General features: G+C 44.7%; 1 pseudogene; it reads right to left on the minus strand.

Moving 5' to 3' along the window:
- Positions 1-517: 517 nt before the first annotated feature.
- On the minus strand, positions 518-689 carry LOC117470864 (annotated as a pseudogene).
- Between the last annotated feature and the right edge of the window lie 19,216 nt (positions 690-19,905).

Here is a 19,905-nt window from a genome sequence, read left to right on the forward strand (position 1 = left end):
GTTTTGGTAAAAATGGTTCATATCTTCAGTTAGCTGAGATTCTTCCTGTTAATCTGGTGCTACACATTAATAGTTTTATAAATGTTAAGAAGCCCTGAGACACAGTCTCGAAAAAAATAAACGGTGGGGGGGTCCACTGTCGTCGTCGTTAAGAGGTTAAAGAGACAATGTAACTTGACATAACAAAATGGCGGCTGTGATGTTTTACAGTGCATGCTTTAATGTTCAAAAAGCTCTTTATTTTTCTCATACTGCCTGTGCATAGAAACTTTGGGATGTTAGCCTTTGTAGACCATTTACATGCACACAAACCTACACCACACCACACCACAGGAAGGGGGGGGGGGAAGGCCCCCTTTAGCACTTCTTATACTCGTCCAACACATTTGGCCACCGTTTGTCAACCCTCACTCCCCTCATCCTCACCCACATCCCTTCACTATCACTCGCTTCATCCATACATCCCCTCATCTTCTCTACCCTTCTACTCATCCCTTCCTATTCAACATGCATTATTTCCTAAATGTCCCATTCTAGGTCCCATCTAGGGTGGCCTGTAATTAGAAACAAGTGAATCACTATTCTCTGTTAGCTTCCCGCTTAGAACGAAATATCACAACTCATAAAGCAAGACCAAACTAATTTCTCAAATCACAAACTATAGAAAGGATCCCTGAAAGTATAGTCTTGAGTATATTTATTTGAGTTAACATTCATTGTCTGGGAAGACAGTGTTCTGGGATCTATTTAACACTGTCGGCCATATTGGCCGTCAGATCTTTTCTAAAGCAAATAGGTTGCTTCACAGCACAACATGTACAACATGCACAGTATGTGTGATAAGCTCCAAAGGGCTCTGTGGGGACCGGGCCAGGCGTGGGGCCCACAGGGGGGAGCCGTATCAGCTCGATCACAGACATCTCAGATTCAATCTCTCCACTACAGCTTGATGTCTGCAGGCAGTATGTTGTATACATGGCTGCATGCACAAACACATGGGTGTTCATTTTTACAAAACCGGCATGCATTTATTGTACCAGCTCAGAATAAGTTTGTGGGAATGAGGAGAAGGAGATTTTTTTGCGAAGCACAGATGCTGCAGGGGTAAAGTTTAGAAAGAACAACAGGGAGAAGAATTCCACCAACATAGACAATGTCAACAATGTGTATTGCTTTGACATTTAACAATTCATAATATTTCAACTATTTTCAAATAACATTTCCATTTCTAAAAAAATTACCTACAAAAAGTAATGCTTTAGAATGTGTTATTACCAAGCGGCAAACTCTGGGGCAAAGCCGGGAAGCCCATAAGGAAGTGCCACAAACTGGAGTTCAACTATTGGCCGTATTTCATAGACCCCCATGTTAAAATGCCCAACTTTACAGCAGAAATAAACATGTTTCTACCCCTGGATGCATTAAAAATTATTCTGGATATAGTTAGATTCCACCTTCATGACAATGGATTTAGGAGTTAATTTTTTTATAACGCACCCCTTTTAGGTCTTAAAGTGTTTGCATAAATTAGGGCGTGGCCACTTTGATGGACAGGTCTCTACGGTGACTGCTGCTTCTAGCTTTCTGTCCCTCTTCTAGCGCCGTTATCTCTGTTAGCTCCAGGGTGCTACAGGGGCTCAGCTGTGAGGCTGATTCGGGGAACACAACTTGAACTCGGACGTGTTTGTTGTGTTGGTGCCTGGTGGAGTATTCTCCATTTAAATATCGGACTTATCTTATGCCGCCTCGGCTCCGCCTCTTTGCCCTTATTTGGATCAGGCGGGAGTTAGACTCTGATGTCACTGTCGAGATGGCAGCGGCCGACTCCGCCTACTAAGGGCTTCTCAGCAACTCTGTAGAAACCTATGGTAACGTCACGGACACTACGTCCTTGTATATATACAGTCTATGGTTATTACCCATACAATTTGAAAACCAGGACCTTCAGCCGCTCTGCCTCTTAGGAAGTCAGATTAGGAAGTATAATGGGACATAGTGTGTGTGGGGATGGGTCAAACATCACAGAAGACATCCGTTTGGGACCCTTGTGAAGCCAAAATTCAAGGTGGAGTCCTCTTAACTTACTTTAGTTGGTAAGGGTTTGCAAATCAGTGTGATATAACTTGTGGTCATTGAAAGTTTGTTTAATTACTTGAAATAACTTCTGCTTTTAATTGATACTTTTCACTGGCAGAAATGGGAAAAGAAACCTACAACAAATATTAATTATACAAAAAAAAGACAACTTGTTACGGTTTTGTATTTATGTTTTCATTTTCCACCTTTGTTTTGAAATGTTTTCCTCCTTGTTTCTTGTCTGGTCCTTCTCCCTGTGTTTTCCTCCCTGTAGTTAGTTTCCCTGGTGTGTCTGATTGTCTGATTGTGTTCACCTGTTGCCCTTGTGTTTCTCCCTCCTTTACCCAGCTGTTTCTTGTTCCTTGATTACCCCTCCCTGTATTTAGTCTTGTCTCTTCCTGTGTTCCCCTGTCTGTTCATTGTTTGTTTGTCCTCCCTTCACGTCACGTTTTTCTCTCCGGTCTTCCTCCATGTTTTTCACGGTCAGTTTTTGTGTTATTGTTTTCCTGAGTTACCGTTTTGATTCATGCCATGTTTTGTTATCAGCTTTTAAATAAAGCTCGCTTTTTGTTTCTAAACCTTTTTCCGTTTTTGTAGTCTGCATTTGGGTCCTACCTTTTCCGCGATCTTACAGTGATCGTAACAGAATGAACCGACCAGAATTGGACTCAGCAGATTCTGATTTTTTTATTCTCCAGGCGGAACGTCTTGGGTACTCTCTAGAGTACCTTTTTTATACCTGGTATGACGCCACATCTATACGGGGTAGAGTGGCTGCTTTGAAGGAGGCACGCCAGGAGGCTGCTCGCAAGCCCTGGCTTAGGGGTTTGTTGCCTGAGTGGCTACATCTTTTTACATGTAGTCCTGGAAACTTTTCTCAAGCCTCTAACCCTTTCCTGGGATCCGACTACTGTCATGTTGGAGGTTCACGGCGTCTCCAAAAGGCCTCAAATGGCGCGTTTCCACTACAGTGCGGAGCACGGTTTAAGAGGGCTGTGACGTCAGCGGCCCGTTTTTGGTTGCGTTTCCACTTGGCCTAGTACCGGCTAGCGGGTCCTAATTCACAGTTTTTCTGGCCTCATAAAATCGTGGTTCTAGGGCCAGGGACAACCAGGCCGAGTGTGTGACGTCAACACTCTCGACTGCTGATTGGTCGGAGAGAATCGTCAAAATCTGCGCGCGACATAATACGTATACGAAGGGCTCGCAATATCAAAGTCTTTCAGGAGGTCTCTACACAGACACTGGACTCTGCAACGGCGTTACTGGAGTCTGCATGGTAAGTTTTTGCTAACGCTCTGTTATTTGCTTGAAAGCTTTGTGTCCCTATCTGTTCTAAAGCTCACTTCTAACAAATACGTCTATTTTATCCTTACATTTATGTTCGACAACCCATGCTTTTATGGAGCCCCGAAGGCTAGCTAGCATTAGCTAGAGCTATTGTTTGCTAACACCATATGTGCCATTGTTTACGTTCAGTTTGTCTTTTCTATAGTTGTTGTTGCTATTTATAGTATTGTGCTGCAGTAGTTTGTGGAATTTACAAGTCATGTTTCTGTTCTAGATGATTACATTGGGACTAGCGAGGAGGAACAGTTCCGAACAACGTCCTCTGCATCGACATCCTCCACATCAACAGCACAAACTGGTGCAATGCCATGCCTTTTTTATGCTGCTGCAAGAAAACACTTTCCAAATTGTGTTAAATAAAGTACTTCTTTGACTTATCTTATTGCTTGTTGATAAATAATTGCACCCAACAGCGATCACACAGAAAGATAGCATCATCTAGGCGTCCCTCTGCAGTCAGAAATATCATAAACACCATCATCGTCCACAAAGCACTGTTCAGGGGTTTATGGATTTAAGAGAATACTTATCACAGTGAAACCTTTATCATCTGTTGCAATTAAAGCAAATAAGAGAATAAATACTTGGTTAAATAATACATTTGAAGTCTTTAGCAGGACAACTCTGCATACTGTTGAGTTTGCTAGTTTGAGGTCCTCTAAAACATAACATTACATATTTGGTAATGGTATTAAGAATACATGATAAATAAATACATGTAGTAAAAATTACTCAATTGTAATACCCTCGTTGTGCTAGACTCAAACACATTGCTTATATATTTCAAAGAGCACAGCGCTTAATATTTACTTGCACTATATTTCTGTTTATTTGGGTTATTGTGTTGCACTGTTGGAGGAGCCTGTGACCTAAGATTTTCATTGTCATAACTACACTGTAGCTATGTTCGTATGACAAAATAAAAAACCTTGAACCTTGAGGCTGTGTCTTTCAGACAAACCATCATAATCATATTATTTTATGCTGTGGATACTTTAGCCTCCATCCATGTTAACAATTTTTGACACTTGCATTTATGAATATAGTTCTGCTGTGTTTTACACTTTTGTATTTATGTTTATAGTTTGCTTTGATATTTGCTTAATTTATTAGATTATTATTATTATGGGGCAGTAAGTACTGGTGCTTGAAATTCAAATATTTACTAAATAGTCAATTCTGATAACATTTTTTTGGTTTAAATAATTTGACAAACACATGTATGTGAAAAAAAAAAAGATTTATTTATGTACAATACAATGAATATTTAGGTATTACATTATACATTCTAGGTATTCAGGTAGCGCATATGTCCCTGCCCTCCTCTGCACCTTGTGCCACTGCTACCCCTGGTAGACGTAGGTTTCCTCAGACATCCTGAAGTTCTCCACCCACTGAGTGTGTGTGAAAGATGGAACAATCACATTCCACCACTCGGTAGCTCGGTCGAGCATCCAAACACATGGTCTAAGGCGGCAACGTAACTTCTGAAATACACGCAACTTCTGAAATACACAAACAAAAGCATACATATTTTAATACGTAAAAGTGGTGGCTACAATTAATTAAATACTTGAAATACTTTGGTCGTATAGGGAGCGTGAGCCTAAACACATTGCTAGTTAGTGAACGTTAGCTTACCAAGTAGCATTGTAGTTAGTAGTAGTGATTCGAGTCGTCCTGTAGTCTCTGCGGCGTAGGACTGCCCGAACTCTCGCGTCAGCTTCTTCTATACCTCGTCTTGCTATAAGTCGCCTCTTTCGAAACAACTCTTGCCTATTTCTTGTGATAATAAACCACACAGCAAGAAACAAGCAAACGAAATGTCCTGTCCCGTTGGGGGTCCCGCCGACTACTCTTCTGCCGGGGGTCCTGCCAACCCTATGTCCTGTGCCATTGGGGGTTCCGCTGAGGGTCCTGCCAACTCCACGTCCAGTATCGTTGGGGGTCCTGCCGACACCTGTTCCGCTGTGGGTCCTGTCAACCCCATGTCCTGTCCCGTTGGGGGTCCCGCCGACACCTGCTCCGCCGGGTTTCCTGCCAACACCAGATCCTGTCCTATTGGGGGTCCCGCCGACACCTGCTCCGCCGGGTTTCCTGCCTACACCATATCCTGTCCTGTTGGGGGTCCCGCCGACACCTGTCCCGCCGGGGGTCCTGCCAGCTCCATGTTCTGTTCCGTTGGGGGTCCCGCCGACACCTGTTCTCCCGGGGGTCCTGCCAACTCTGTATCCTGTCCTGTTGTGGGTCCCGCCGACACCTGTTCTGCCGGGGGCCCTGCCAATTCTGTGTCCTGTCCTGTTGGAGGTCCCGCCGACACCTGTTCCACCGGGGGTCCTGCCAACTCTGTGTCCTGTCCTGTTGGAGGTCCCGCCGACACCTGTTCCATCGGGGGTCCTGCCAACTCTGTGTCCTGTTCCGTTGGGAGTCCAGTCAACATCTGTTCTGCCGGGGGCCCTGCCAACTCTGTGTCCTGTCCTGTTGGAGGTCCCGCCGACACCTGTTCCACCGGGGGTCCTGCCAACTCTGTGTCCTGTCCTGTTGGAGGTCCCGCCAACTCTGTGTCCTGTTCCACCGGGGGTCCTGCCAACTCTGTGTCCTGTTCCATTGGGGTCCAGTCGACACCGGTCCTTGCTCCGTCCGGGGTCCCGTTGACACCGTTCCATGTCATGTCCAGGATCCCGTCTACGCCTGTTCCGTCGGCTCCGGTTCCTGTCCGGCCGACAACGGGTTCTGCCCGGCCTCCGGAGCTATCCCGTCAGCGCCTTCCTGCCTGTCCTCCGGAGTTGTCCCGTCAGCATCTTCCTGCCCGGTCTCCGGAGCTGTCCCGTCAGCACCTTCCTGCCCGTCCTCCGGAGCTGTCCCGTCGCCGCCTTCTTGTTCGCCCTCGAGCCCGGCCCCCTGAATGTCGCGGTCTTCGCCCTCGAGCCCGGCCCCCTGACTCTTCCAGCCGCTGCCTTCGCCCTCGAGCCCGGCCCCTTGAGTTCCCCAGCCGTGGTCTTTGCCCTCGAGCCCGGCCTCCTGACTCTTCCAGCTGCTGCCTTCGCTCTCATGCCCGGGCCCCTGAGTTCGCCCGCTGTGGCCTTCGCCCCTTTTTGGACCCCTTTCTTGTCTGGTCCTTCTCCCTGTGTTTTCCTCCCTGTAGTTAGTTTCCCTGGTGTGTCTGATTGTGTTCACCTGTTGCCCTTGTGTTTCTCCCTCCTTTACCCAGCTGTTTCTTGTTCCTTGATTACCCCTCCCTGTATTTAGTCTTGTCTCTTCCTGTGTTCCCCTGTCGGTTCATTGTTTGTTTGTCCTCCCTTCACGTCACGTTTCATGTTTTTCTCTCCGGTCTTTCTCCATGTTTTTCACGGTCAGTTTTTGTGTTATTGTTTTCCTGAGCTACCGTTTTGATTCATGCCATGTTTTGTTATCAGCTTTTTAAATAAAGCTCGCTTTTTGTTTCCAAACCTTTTTCCGTTTTTGTAGTCTGCATTTGGGTCCTACCTTTTCCGCGATCTTACAGTGATCGTAACACAACTGGTTCATCACTAGTTTTAAGGGGAAACGTATCTTCCCCCTGTGGTGACACATGTTTAACAGATTAAAACTAAACAAAACTAAATCACATCAACACTGCTTGGTTAAGTTAAAACACCCGTATCCTGGGTCAAAGTCCCAGTCAAGACCATAGGCAGACTTGTATGCAAATGTATTCTGGGACTAAATACATTTCCTTCAAATTGCATTAAGAATGCAGTTCTGTTGTTTGGGTACTCATTTTTAAAACCCGGAGCAGACTTTTTGAGTTGCCTTTGTTTGTGGGCCGAGGAACTGGATTGAATTTATGTTGGGGTTTTAACCAACTGGACCTTTTGCTAAAGCGGATTGAACTGTATATATTGACTATTTTCACCACACATTGCACACACACTGATCTTATATGTCTAGTTTTCCCTCTGAAGAAAATGGTGTGATTTATTTTGTATTGCATTTCGGTGATGGACGACATATTTCCCGAATTAATACATGTGTGTATGGTTTGACTGAAACACCTATTATGCAAAATGAACTTTTTAATGTATTGTATATCTAAATATGTGTCCCCGGTGTGTAAGGAGACTCACAGCATACAACCCTCTCTCTTTTCCTCCTTACTCACATCTCTAAAAACGGGGGTACGACGAAACTGATCCAGACTTGCTGCGGTCATGACGACATTACTAAAATGTGGGCTGGCTTTAAATTGAACTCCTGGCTATGTTCCGCCCACGACCCTATCAGAAACGTTGCTGTATCAGAAAGAGAAAAAAAAGCCAGATAAAATAACTGTTTCTGAAATAATCCTTCATGTGGTTTGGAACATAATATGGCGTTTAATCATGGCAGCATTTAGCGAAGTTTCTGCCGGCAGACACTCTTCTCTTCAGAGAGGAGAGCTCACTGCTTGCATGGGGAAAGGGGCGTGGCCAACAGCAGCTTGGTTATATTTAAAGGACCAGACCCAGAATCAGCACTTTTGTAACGGGGCTGAAATAGAGGGGTATGAGGCATGGCTACAATGCATGATCTGTTCGGGATTTTTAGCAAAACACTTCACAGACATGTTTTTTATATATCTGAGACCTATAATATATGCCTAGAAATAGAATAATAGGAGACCTTTAATATTTTTCAGACCTGATTCTGAATGGCACCCCACTTTATTAAAAACAGGTCAAACCCGCTTCAAAGTTTAAGATGTTCCATATAGTTTGTTAAATGTTATCTGACTCTCCAGATATGAATGAAAGGCAGTGTTTTTAAGAGTAGTTCATGAGTGGCTTATATTTAGTTACATTGCCATTTTAAAAATTATGATAATCTTGGCAATGAAAATTGTGATATAACAGTGTATTTGTATGTTACTTTTATGTTTAAAAAATGTCAGAAGGCCCCCGGGCATATTCCGATTATTAAATCTGGCCCTCTTTGTAAAACGTTTGGAAACCCCTGGCTTAGCAATATACAGGAATACAATGCAGAAATCTTAATGCTTTTAGTCGAAGGAGCCCTTACAATACAAACTTCCAGGTTTGGACTACAAGAATACGTCATAAATGCACCACTTTATACAACATAAAAACCCATACACACCACACAGAATGACCAAGTGTGTTAAGTGTCACACAGTCCACATTTGAAAGCAGAGGGAATCCATTTGTGAACTGTGATAAAGACTTAAAATACAGCAAGTTGAAGCACCATGAATTTACAAGACACATACACATGCTGACAGAGATAAACTAGAGAACACATGTTTAATTCATGGCTATAACTGAGTGGGACTTATCTGGTTTATGGGGGCAGTGAAGAAACACACACTTACACAACCATAAGAGTCACACACACCAAAAGCACAAAGAGATGCTAAAATGTGAATTAACACACACACACAAACACAAAGATATGTGAGAGCATACGAACAGAGGCGAGGTCTCTACGTCCTCGGAGAGCGGGGATAAGACGGCTTAAGCTGGCTACACACCAACCCGATTTTGGGAGTCAGAGGCCGTCAGAGGCAGTCGGGCATTCGCGGCGCCCTACTCAGGTTGGTGTGTCCCGCACCTTCGTCTCTTTACGGCACCTTTTCACACCTTCAACATGTTGAATCGGCCGCGGGAGGTCAGAGAAAGTTGGCCCAAGCAATCACTCTGATTGGCTGTTCACACTACCGCTGCCTGCTGGTAAGGACAGTTATTGCCACTCGTCGACTGAAGTATTTGCGGTGTGTTCGTAGGCGGGCGGCGTAGGCGGGCGGCGTAGGCGGGCGGCGTAGCCGACGTAGCTGACGTAAAAGTTGGGACGCCTTCGGTACGCGTTCTTTGGTCTCAGGTGGGTGTGTAGCGGCCTTTAGAGACAAAGGGAAATGTAAGATAATGATTTAACTGGCTTTCACTGCAGGGGGAATGTATTCGACTCACACTATCAAAATGCCACGCTTTCCAATATGACATAGATAAAGATATAAGCCACAAACGGGCTATGTGTGGGCATCAGGGACGGACACATGGAGAGTGTCGTTTCATTTGATTAATATTGTGATATGACATCAGCAGTCATTTTCACAAAGGACAAACCTCTATTCCTCTACAGGCTTATGTATTTATTTTTGCATGAATTAAGAAAATGTAGCTGTTTTCGTCCTAACGTGGGATATTTACCCACCAATTACAGCAGCTTTGTTTTCTTTAGTGTAAGGGTCTGTGCTGCGGCTATTTTCTTAATTAGTTCTTAATTAGCACAGAGTGCACCACATGTGCTTCCAGTGCTGCTATCATTACTTACAAAGTAGTGTTGCTGATACCATGGAAACTTTCTCACTGATTTCATCAAGTTGGGTTAGATATCTTGGAGCTTATTGGTTCTTTAATGGGTGGGTGAATGTTGATTGTTAAGGGTACAATATGTTTAAGTAATATTGATACAGTTAATGCCCTAAGGCTAATAAACATATAATACATAATGTATGTTCTACACAGTCAAAACAATCATACTGTCATTAGCTTTATAGAGGTCATATTTTTGGTTCTATTACTCTCTTTGTTAGTATGTGAATTTACAGTGATTCAATATATATGTAGGTTTCCTCGCTATGAAATGTTCTCAGACACAAGGGTGTCGCCCTGACCATTGTCAGGCAATTATCATATGGATGTTAGGGTTGTAATTAACACACTGTGCTTCCCCTTCTGTCTGCCCCCCACCCAACTTGGGACTGTAATGTGGATTGCCTTCCTTCCAGTGTCATCTCTATAAATGACATTGCTTTTCTGTGTAACGGGGTCAGATCCTGGTACTATCTACTAGTGCAGGACCTCTATCCTTTCCAGCTGGAAATATGATTGATTCTGTTAAATGCTATAACTCTTTATTAAATAACACGATTTTGGTTTAAGCTTGTATATTTGTTCTTTTCTTACCAGAAGGTGATTAAGTGTGGAATTTCCACGACACTTAGCATGATCATTTTTTTTCCCTTCACAAACTTTTAAGGCACAATTTTCCTGTCAATATTTTTTAAAGGTGCTAATTCAGTATATATAAGAAATAAAATAGACAGCTTACATTTTACAGAAATAAATGTTTTAACAAAGGAGTAAGGGTCTTTTCAAGTAACATAAATAAGTCAAATAATAAGAAACGTTTCCGGGTGTTTTTAACTTTGTTGTAGTGAAGGGATTTTGCAGGAAGTTTGAAGTCCATCCATTGATATGGGTATTAACCTATAGATATATATATGTATGGATGAAGCGTTTGCTTAATGGGGACTGTTGGAGTCAGGAGGCCTGATAATTTATTCCGGAAAATTACTCAGACCTAACTAAAGCTATTGAGTCTGCGCAGTGGCGTTTTTATATGTACAAAAGTGGTGGGGCACAAAAAACTTAGATGTCTATATATAAGCTTCTGCAGTGACGTGCAGTGAGGCTCATGGCTGGTGAGGCACTGGCACTGACTCTTCAGGTTTACAAATATTATATTTTGACCTAAACCAAAATATAATATTATTTTCAAAAGCTTTTTTTGTCTGATGCTTCGATTAATTTTAAACAGACAGATCAAAACAAAAGGATACCCAAAAAATGTAATTTTATCATTTAAATATTGAATTGTTCTCTCTTAGTAAGATCCCATTTTCAATAAAATTGCGGTCTTACCTTGACTTGAAGATGAAGTCCATTTGCCTATCCTTCTGGACAAAAATTTCTATAACTTTTTTGTAAAAGTCCTCCTTATCCGTATTAGGTGCCTTACAAATAATGGACGTCCGCTCTCGGGAGCGTCGGAGTGGTGCGGTAACCCTAAGTGACAGACCTAAAGTATCCGGGATTCAGGCACCTTCCCTGGCTTGTACATTTTTGGTGATGCGCCCTGGAGGTATCAGACTATTTTAAACAACTTTTCCCCGCCTTTCAAACACTTATTCCTGGGTTTTAGCCAGTCATTTTGCACGATATCGTTTAACATTGACGCTCTCCTGAAAATGCACATATTCTGTGCATTTTCAGGAGAGCGTCAATGTTAAATGATATCGAGCAAAATGACTGGCTAAAACTCTCTTCCAGACTTTTAAAATACTTTCCCAGACCATTTAAACATTATTTCTGGCTTGTAAAGTGCAGTTATGCGCCCTGGAGGTATTATACTATTTCAAACAACTTTTCCCCGCCTTTCAAACACTTATTCCGTTGCACCAACCAACGGAGAAGGGGAAAAAACGGCCCGAAGCGCCAAACAGTTGAGCCCCTTCTCCGTTGGCACTCTGTCATTTTTTTGACAATTTTTAAAAACTTAATTTTTGATTATTTTAAGATATAATTAACCGTTTTCTTCACTTTTGTTTGCTTTCCACGGGTGGGGGCGCCTGGCAGGCCGCCTATGAGCACCCAAATTTGGCCTGGATCATCCAGGATTTGTGGGCTAAGCTCCATAAACTGACTAAATCACCCAGAGAGGTCACCTTTCTAGCCCAAATATATATAATACAAATACATTTAAATAGTAAAAGGTGCAATTGTGCTCTGCATTACCCGGAATTTGATTTTCATAGCCCCATGATAGTGATTAAAAATCATTTTCATGGGAAAAAGTGTTAAAACGCCTGATTAAATGATATGCAGGACCCCAGTGAGCTCCAGACTATGTGCATTGTGTTGGGGAACCATATAAATGATAGAATAAATGCATTTAAATGCAAAAATAATGATTTAAAATCATTTTAGGAGGACAATTGTGGAGAGGAAACTGAAAATGACTCTCCAGCACCCCGGATAACTACCAGTTCATCTGGTTTAAATGTGGTGGTGATAGTGGCATTAACTAGTACCCAGTACTGGGAGAGAACCAGGCTACAGCACATGTCTTTTCAACCCAGGAATAAGTGCTCAAAACGTGGGTAAAAGTGTGTTAAAAAGTGGGGGAACATGTTTCAAATGACAGCAGACTGCTGCTTGTTGGCAGGCTGACTCAGTTCACTTGTCTCACACACACCCAGGGGGGAAAAGATGACACATTGACCCAGGAATGAGTGCTCAAAACGTGGGTAAAAGTGTGTTAAAAAGTGGGGGAACTGTTTTAATGCAGGACCAGGGTGAAGAGGTGACACATTGACCCAGGAATGAGTGCTCAAAACGTGGGTAAAAGTGTGTTAAAAAGTCGGGGAACTGTTTTAATTCAGGACCAGGGTGAAGAGATGACACATTGACCCAGGAAGGAGTGCTCAAAACGTGGCTAAAAGTGTGTTAAAAAGTCGGGGGAACTGTTTAAAATGACAGCAGACTGCTGCTTGTTGGCAGGCTGACTCAGTTCACCTGTCTCACACACACCCAGGGGGGAAAAGATAACACTTGTACCCAGGAATAAGTGTTTGAAAGGCGGGGAAAAGTTGTTTGAAATAGTATAATACCTCCAGGGCGCATAACTGCACTTTACAAGCCAGAAATAATGTTTAAATGGTCGGGGAAAGTATTTTTAAATGTCTGGAAGAGAGTTTTAGCCAGTCATTTTGCACGATATCATTTAACATTGACGCTCTCCTGAAAATGCACAGCATATGTGCATTTTCAGGAGAGCGTCAATGTTAAATGATATCGTGCAAAATGACTGGCTAAAACCCAGGAATAAGTGTTTGAAAGGCGGGGAAAAGTTGTTTAAAATAGTGTGATACCTCCAGGGCGCATAACATGGGTAAAAAGTGTGTTAAAAGGTTGGGGAACATGTTTCAAATGACAGCAGACTGGTGGTTGTTAGCAGGCTGACTCAGTTCACTTGTCTCACACACACCCAGGGGGGGAAAGATAACAGATTTAGCCAGGAATAAGTGTCTGAATCATGGGCACATTAGTGTTTAAAGTCGGGGGAACTGTTTTAATGCAGGACCAGGGTGAAGAGATGACACATTGACCCAGGAATGAGTGCTCAAAACGTGGGTAAAAGTGTGTTAAAAAGTCGGGGAACATGTTTCAAATGACAGCAGACTGCTGCTTGTTGGCAGGCTGACTCAGTTCACTTGTCTCACACACACACACACACACACACCCAGGGGGAAAAGATAACAGATTTACCCAGGAATAGGTGCAGAGAGAAGCCTGAAAATGACTCTCCAGCACCCCGGAGAGCTCCAGGGAGAATTGTGAAATATTGCTACTAATTCATAACTTTTGATAACAAGCTCTGTTCGGTTCAGGCTTTTCTGTACCCCCCCCATTTCCACGTACCCCGCATCCAACGGTACCATCGCCGAATCTCTAGGACCTTGGCTTCACTTTTAGCACACACCCAGGGGGAAAAGATAACACTTGTACCCAGGAGAAGGGAAAAAGTGTCCGGGGCTTCATTTCCCCTTCCCTGTCAAAAAGATTCATCCATACTTTTCAGACTACCGTTTGCACGAAATCAGAAACCCGGATTTTGGGTGCACTCAGAAAAAAACCGGCTGTTTCTAATCTTGGAAGAATGTATCCGATGAAAGTGCACTTTGGCTCGGATGAATTTGATGCCTCAAGACCCCCTAGCCTGGTTCTCAAAATACTTTAAGTTTGACTCTGGATGAATGCAAGGGCAGTTTGCAGGGGACTTTGTCTGCATTATGATGCACTATTTTGGGATAGTTTTCTCAATTTAAACGCGGACTGGAGATGGCTCGGACCCTTCTATGTGACCCTGGAGGATATGACCGAGAGATGACAGACTCACGTGCGGGGTCATGATGCACTATATTGGGACACAATTTTCTCATTTTGACCCCTTTTCCTGGTTCTCACAAAAGTTAACTGATTATTTTGCCCATGGAGGAATGCCAGGGGAGTCGACAGGGGACTCCTGCGGGGTCATGATGCACTATATTGGGACACAATTTTCTCATTTTGACCCCTTTTCCTGGTTCTCACAAAAGTTGACTCTGATTATTTTGCCCATGGAGGAATTCCAGGGGAGTCGACAGGGGACTCCTGCGGGGTCATGAGGCACTATTTCCGGGTACTTTTTTTTATTTTCACCCAAATTTCCCTGGATGAAATATATATATATATATATATTTTTAGCCCATTTTCACCCAGTTCTGGCCACCGCGTTGCCTGGAGGACGCTTTTGCGGGGTCATGAGGCACTATTCCTGGGTACTTTTTTTCATTTTCACCCAAATTTCCCTGGATGAAATATATATATTTTTTTGTTTTTAGCCCATTTTCACCCAGTTTTGGCCACAGCGTTGCCTGGAGGATAGGACCGAGATATGACAGACTCTCTGGCCGCCTCACAAGTCACTATTGTCGGACACTTTCTTTGCTTTATCCCGGTTCTATCACTCTTTCCTCCTTTGACCATACAACCCGTTTCCTGCTGGGGTGGTGCCTGGTTCCGGGGCACCCCAAACCCTCTCATGGTCGCGGCACCATGCATTGATGCATCGGACCCAATGTTGCCATCACCAGCCCCGCGTTAGTGCGGAGGTGGGACCATCCAACGTGGTGGTAACCCAAGCCCTCCCTTGGTCTGTGCACCATGAATTGATGCATCGGACCCAATGTTGCCATCACCAGCCCCACGTTGGTGCGGAGGTGGGACCATCTGACCCGGTGGTAACCCAATACCTCCCTTGGTCCATGCACCATGAATTGATGCATCGGACCCAGTGTCGCAATCACCGGTCACGCTAACGCATATAAACGGAGAACTAGAACATCATTTTGATCAAATTCATTGTGTGTGTTTCAGTAAGGATGTCATCCGAATGCCCGGTGTGCAGACTCTTCTATCTGGCGTTGAACAAACACCTTAAGCACAAGCATGCAGTGCGGAACTTGGAGGAGAGGGGAATCCTCCTGAAAATAGCCAGTGGAAGGATAAATGTTCGGACCAAACCCTGTCCCATCGCTGGGTGTTCGTACGCTGGGAAGAGACTGGACCGTCATGTAAAACATGACCACCCTGAGTTCTCCCGACATGAGGCACATCAGGTCATGGCAAGGCTGAAGCATAGTGTGGCATTGCAGTTGCTCCATGACCTCCGTGAGACTAACCCCATCATTGGAATGGCTACATCATTGGATATAGACAATGAGGAGGAATACCCCGGGCACCCTCCACCCTTCTCCCCATATACCGAGTGTGACAACGAGGACTGCAGGCAGGTGATGCTGGAAAATGTGGCATTGAGGGCTCAGAAGGATGCCCTCAATGATGAGGTGAAGACCCTGCGCTCCAGGCTGAAAAAGGAGCTAAAACCCAGGAAGCAGAGTGCTGCTGTGCTTGAGGAAGAGGACGAATGAAAACGATTTAAGGGCCTGGCAATCCCAAGTACCTCCGGCATAAACACAGTAGCCTCAGGCAGCAATACCCCTGTGAAGAGCCCGGTGAAGACTCATGCTTGCAGTAGCCTCCGGTAGCGAGACCCCTGTGAAGAGTCTGGTGAAGACTGTCATGCAGTCCCCAGTAACCTCCGGTAGCGAGACCCCTGTGAAGAGCCCGGTGAAGACTGTCATGCAGTCCCCAGTAACCTCCGCTAGCGGGACCCCTGTGAAGAGCCCGGTGAAGACTGTCATGCAGTCCCCAGTAACCTCCGGTAGCGAGACCCCTGTGAAGAGCCCGGTGAAGACTGTCATGCAGTCCCCAGTAACCTCCGCTAGCGGGACCCCTGTGAAGAGCCCGGTGAAGACTGTCATGCTTGCAGTAGCCTCCGGTGGGAAGAGACCGGTCAAGAACCCTGTGAAGAGCCTGGTGAAGACTGTCATATTCCCAGTTTCCTCCGGTAGTGAGACCCCTGTGAAGAGCCCGGTGAAGACTGTCATGCAATCCCCAGTAGCCTCCGGTAGCGAGAACCCTGTATGCCGGAAGACCCGTGCGTCTAAGCTGGCTAAGGACTTGCCCTCTCTCTCAAATTACTGGTCCACTGGGTATGGACGGGGGAATACCATGCGTGAAATCACGTTGCCTAGAAGAATGGAGGCGTACCTTCAGACATACTGGGATCATTGTTTGGGTGTCGCTCCGACAGTAAAACAGAAAGACAATGTTCTGTCGAAGGTCAGCCGGATAAAGAACTTCATAGTATACATGGCCCATGGTGTTAACCGCCTGTCAGACTGGCTGTTCCTAAGAAACATGAAGATGATCCGTGGCTGGAGCAAGTATATTGCAAAGTCGGGCCGGGCAGTCACAACATCAGAGTTCTTCCTGAAGAATGTGAACCACTTCATGGGGTACATGTCTGAGTCAAAGCCCCGGGGGTGCAGGCTCACCCAGTCTGATATGACCCACATAATGAGAGAGGTGAAAGCCAACATGAAACACTTGAATAAGGCAGTCACTCTCCGCGGTTCTACGCGAATGCGCCTGGAATAAAGGAGGCATTGAAAATCCGCTCCATGTTCAGGGCGTCATCGGTTGCGGCAGCAGCTGCATCAGTATCAGAAGAATGTCTGCCGCTGTCAGATGGGGAGACCTCCGAAGAGGGCTCCGGGGCTGAGAGCAGCAGACAAGACCCCAACGATACCTCTTCTTCAGAGCACGAGCAACCTGATGGGTCATTGGAGCGGCAGCAGCAGCAGAAGCGGAAGCGGGAGGGAAAGAGGCCAATGAAGTCGGGACCGGGGCTGGTTGACACTCCTGATGATGGGGCAGGGGCCGTGGACTCAACCTGTTTGCCCTGGTGCACCGTACGAATTAGACCCCTAATATGGTCCCCGGAACCCCGCTAAACATTGTGAATATGTATACCGTGTATAAAGTTTTTGTTCAAATAAATTGTTATAATTATTATTATAATCCTGGGTATACATTTTGTAAATAGTGCAATACCTCCAGGGCGCATAACTGCACTTTACAAGCCAGGGAAGGTGCCTGAATCCTGGGGTAAACATTGTTTAATTGTTTAAGTGTTTTTAAATGTATGGAACAGTGTTTTGTCTCTTTCAAAACTCTCCCGTCTATCGATTAGATTTATGATAAACAAATTATAAAAGTAGGGTAGACATGTGGATGTTATCCGGCTGAACAAAACGTGCATTTATCTAACAGGTACGTTTCCCACAGATCTTATTTCGAGCTATTTTCTAAAATCCTATGGAGAAACCTCATTGCTTTTTTGTCGAGGGAAGCCATGCGCAGCTTACTTCCTGGTTTTAGGATGCGTCACTGCAGCTCTCTCGTCTCCTCTTCACACACCACACTTTTCGCGGCACACGTACTTACAGCCAATCAGCTCTGAATGATGTGAGATGACGTATGGTGGGGATGGCAGCTCAGTGCCCCTATGGTCATTATTTTTTTGCCACACACATTAAATAGGAAAATACTCTGAGCATGCGCAGTGTAGTTTTTACAGTCACCGTTCACTTCACAGCGAGAGGGAGGGGCATGATCAGGTTTTGTCCCACATGGCTCTAAACAGCTCAATAGGCACACACTGTGACTGTAGACACTAATTAGAAGAACACAGACTAAAACAGCAATGTACAGACGAATCAGATGATTAAACATGATCTTAAAATATATTTTATATATATATATTTTTTTCTTTTGCATTTTTTGTAATCATTATTTGTAATACTTTCTGCTGACACTAGGTGGGGCTGTGCCCCACCTGCCCCTAATGACCAGTCGCCACTGAGTCTGCGTAAGTTTACTGCTTGGCTCAGATCCACCAAGATCAGCAAGGTCTCACCTCTATTAACTCCTGAAGAACCAGGTTCAATTAACTGCTGTTTCAATTCAGACGACACTAAATCTGTTTAAGCGATCCCGAAGGATTTTGGGATCAGTAATGAGGTGTGGCCCTACCTAAGTGTGAGTGTGGCAGTGTGCAATCCTTACCTTTCAAGCAGGAGAGGAGAGCGCAGATTTATTTTAAATTGTCCCAATCCAAAGGGTGGGATCAGTTTATTTGAAGAAAAATGTGTCCACACTTGTACAGGGTTTTACCTTCTCTCTTTACAACATGACAATCATACAAAACATATCATGCTGTGGTCATTTTCTAATATGAAACCTCAATTCACAGTTTTACATTTATTACACTAAATTGTAACTTCAACTGCCCAATTCAGTTTTGACATTAAAGTCTTCCGACACAATCCAGAGGAATCTCCTCATAAATCGCGGGTGCTATTCATTCAAACCTATAGTCCGACAACATTTAGAGGCAGTTCCTCAAAAATGGTCAGTGGGATCTAACAGTTTCAAATTTTCATTCAACAATTCACTCAGCATTCAACGAATCAATTCGTAAGACCTTACCCAGTTTGAGAGAACCCAAGGAGAAAAACCCCGCTCCAGGGAGAGAGCTTTACCAGGGAGAAAAACGCCCTCTCTCAAGCTTTCCTCCCTTTTAGTTAGTGCTTTTATGATCCACGCAGGGACAGAAAAACCAAAGACACCCCTTCATACCCATATTTGTGGAGAAATGGTATGGCTTCTGGCGTGCAGGAATGGACATAAACACATTTTTGGGGCCGCAGTACTTTTCCATTGAGTCAGGCCCCCCCCCCTGTGCACAGCCAGCTGTGAGTGAAGACAAATGTCCTCCCTCTGCTAAACACTGACACCCGTAAACTCTAGTAGGCCTTACAGCCCGTCCACACAGCGGCGTGCGATGAATCTTCAACGCTTCTGCCCATTCACTTTGAATGGGGTGACGTCACGATTCGCCGAACTGCATTGTGGGAGCGAAGCGGAGCTTTGCTGGCGTTGCTCGCTGCAAAAGTTGAGCAATGTTCAACGTTTACACACAACATCTATTCCAAGTCTGTCCGTCCTGGGAGAGGGATCCCTCCTCTGTTGCTCTCCCCCGAGGTTTCTTAAAGGAGAGGTGTCATGCTTTTCCGGTTATTACCCGTCCCCTTGTGTGTTATGAAGGTTTTTATGCATGTAAACGGTGTGCAGAGTCAAAACCCTCAAAGTACACCCTGTAGCGAGTAAAACTCTAACACATAAAATACCTCCCCAAAACGCCTCGTTGGAGATACGTCATTGTCCATTTGATTCTTCTGGGTACGACATGATGTCATGCGGTACCCGGAACAAAATGGACCAATCCGGAAGAGCTCTGGCCACACCCAGCGGCGCTGGCCGCACCCTCTGCCAGCCTAACATTTACTGTTGGAAGCTCTGGTTCAGTTCACAATCGATCCAGTCATGCCAATGCCAAGGACCTGTTTCCTGAAATGTGAGGGGAAATCTGAGCTGTTTGTCCTACCGACGGAAGAACCACGACGAAGTCAGTGGTTGAAATTTCTGTCTAACACTGTTCCTTCAGAGGTTCGAAGAACGTTACTGTGTGCGCGGCATTTCACAGACGAAAGCTTCCAAAACATTGCCCAGTTTGAGGCCGGATATGCACAGCATTTGAAACTGAAGGACGATGCTATTCCTAGTTTGTTTGGACCGTTTGGAGCAGGGGAAGATTCGGGTACACAACCTGTAAGTTTGCATTGTTATTTGTGTATTTATCAAACAAGGTATC

This window comes from Trematomus bernacchii, unplaced genomic scaffold (genome assembly GCF_902827165.1).
Source record: "Trematomus bernacchii unplaced genomic scaffold, fTreBer1.1, whole genome shotgun sequence".
Lineage (NCBI taxonomy): Eukaryota > Metazoa > Chordata > Actinopteri > Perciformes > Nototheniidae > Trematomus > Trematomus bernacchii.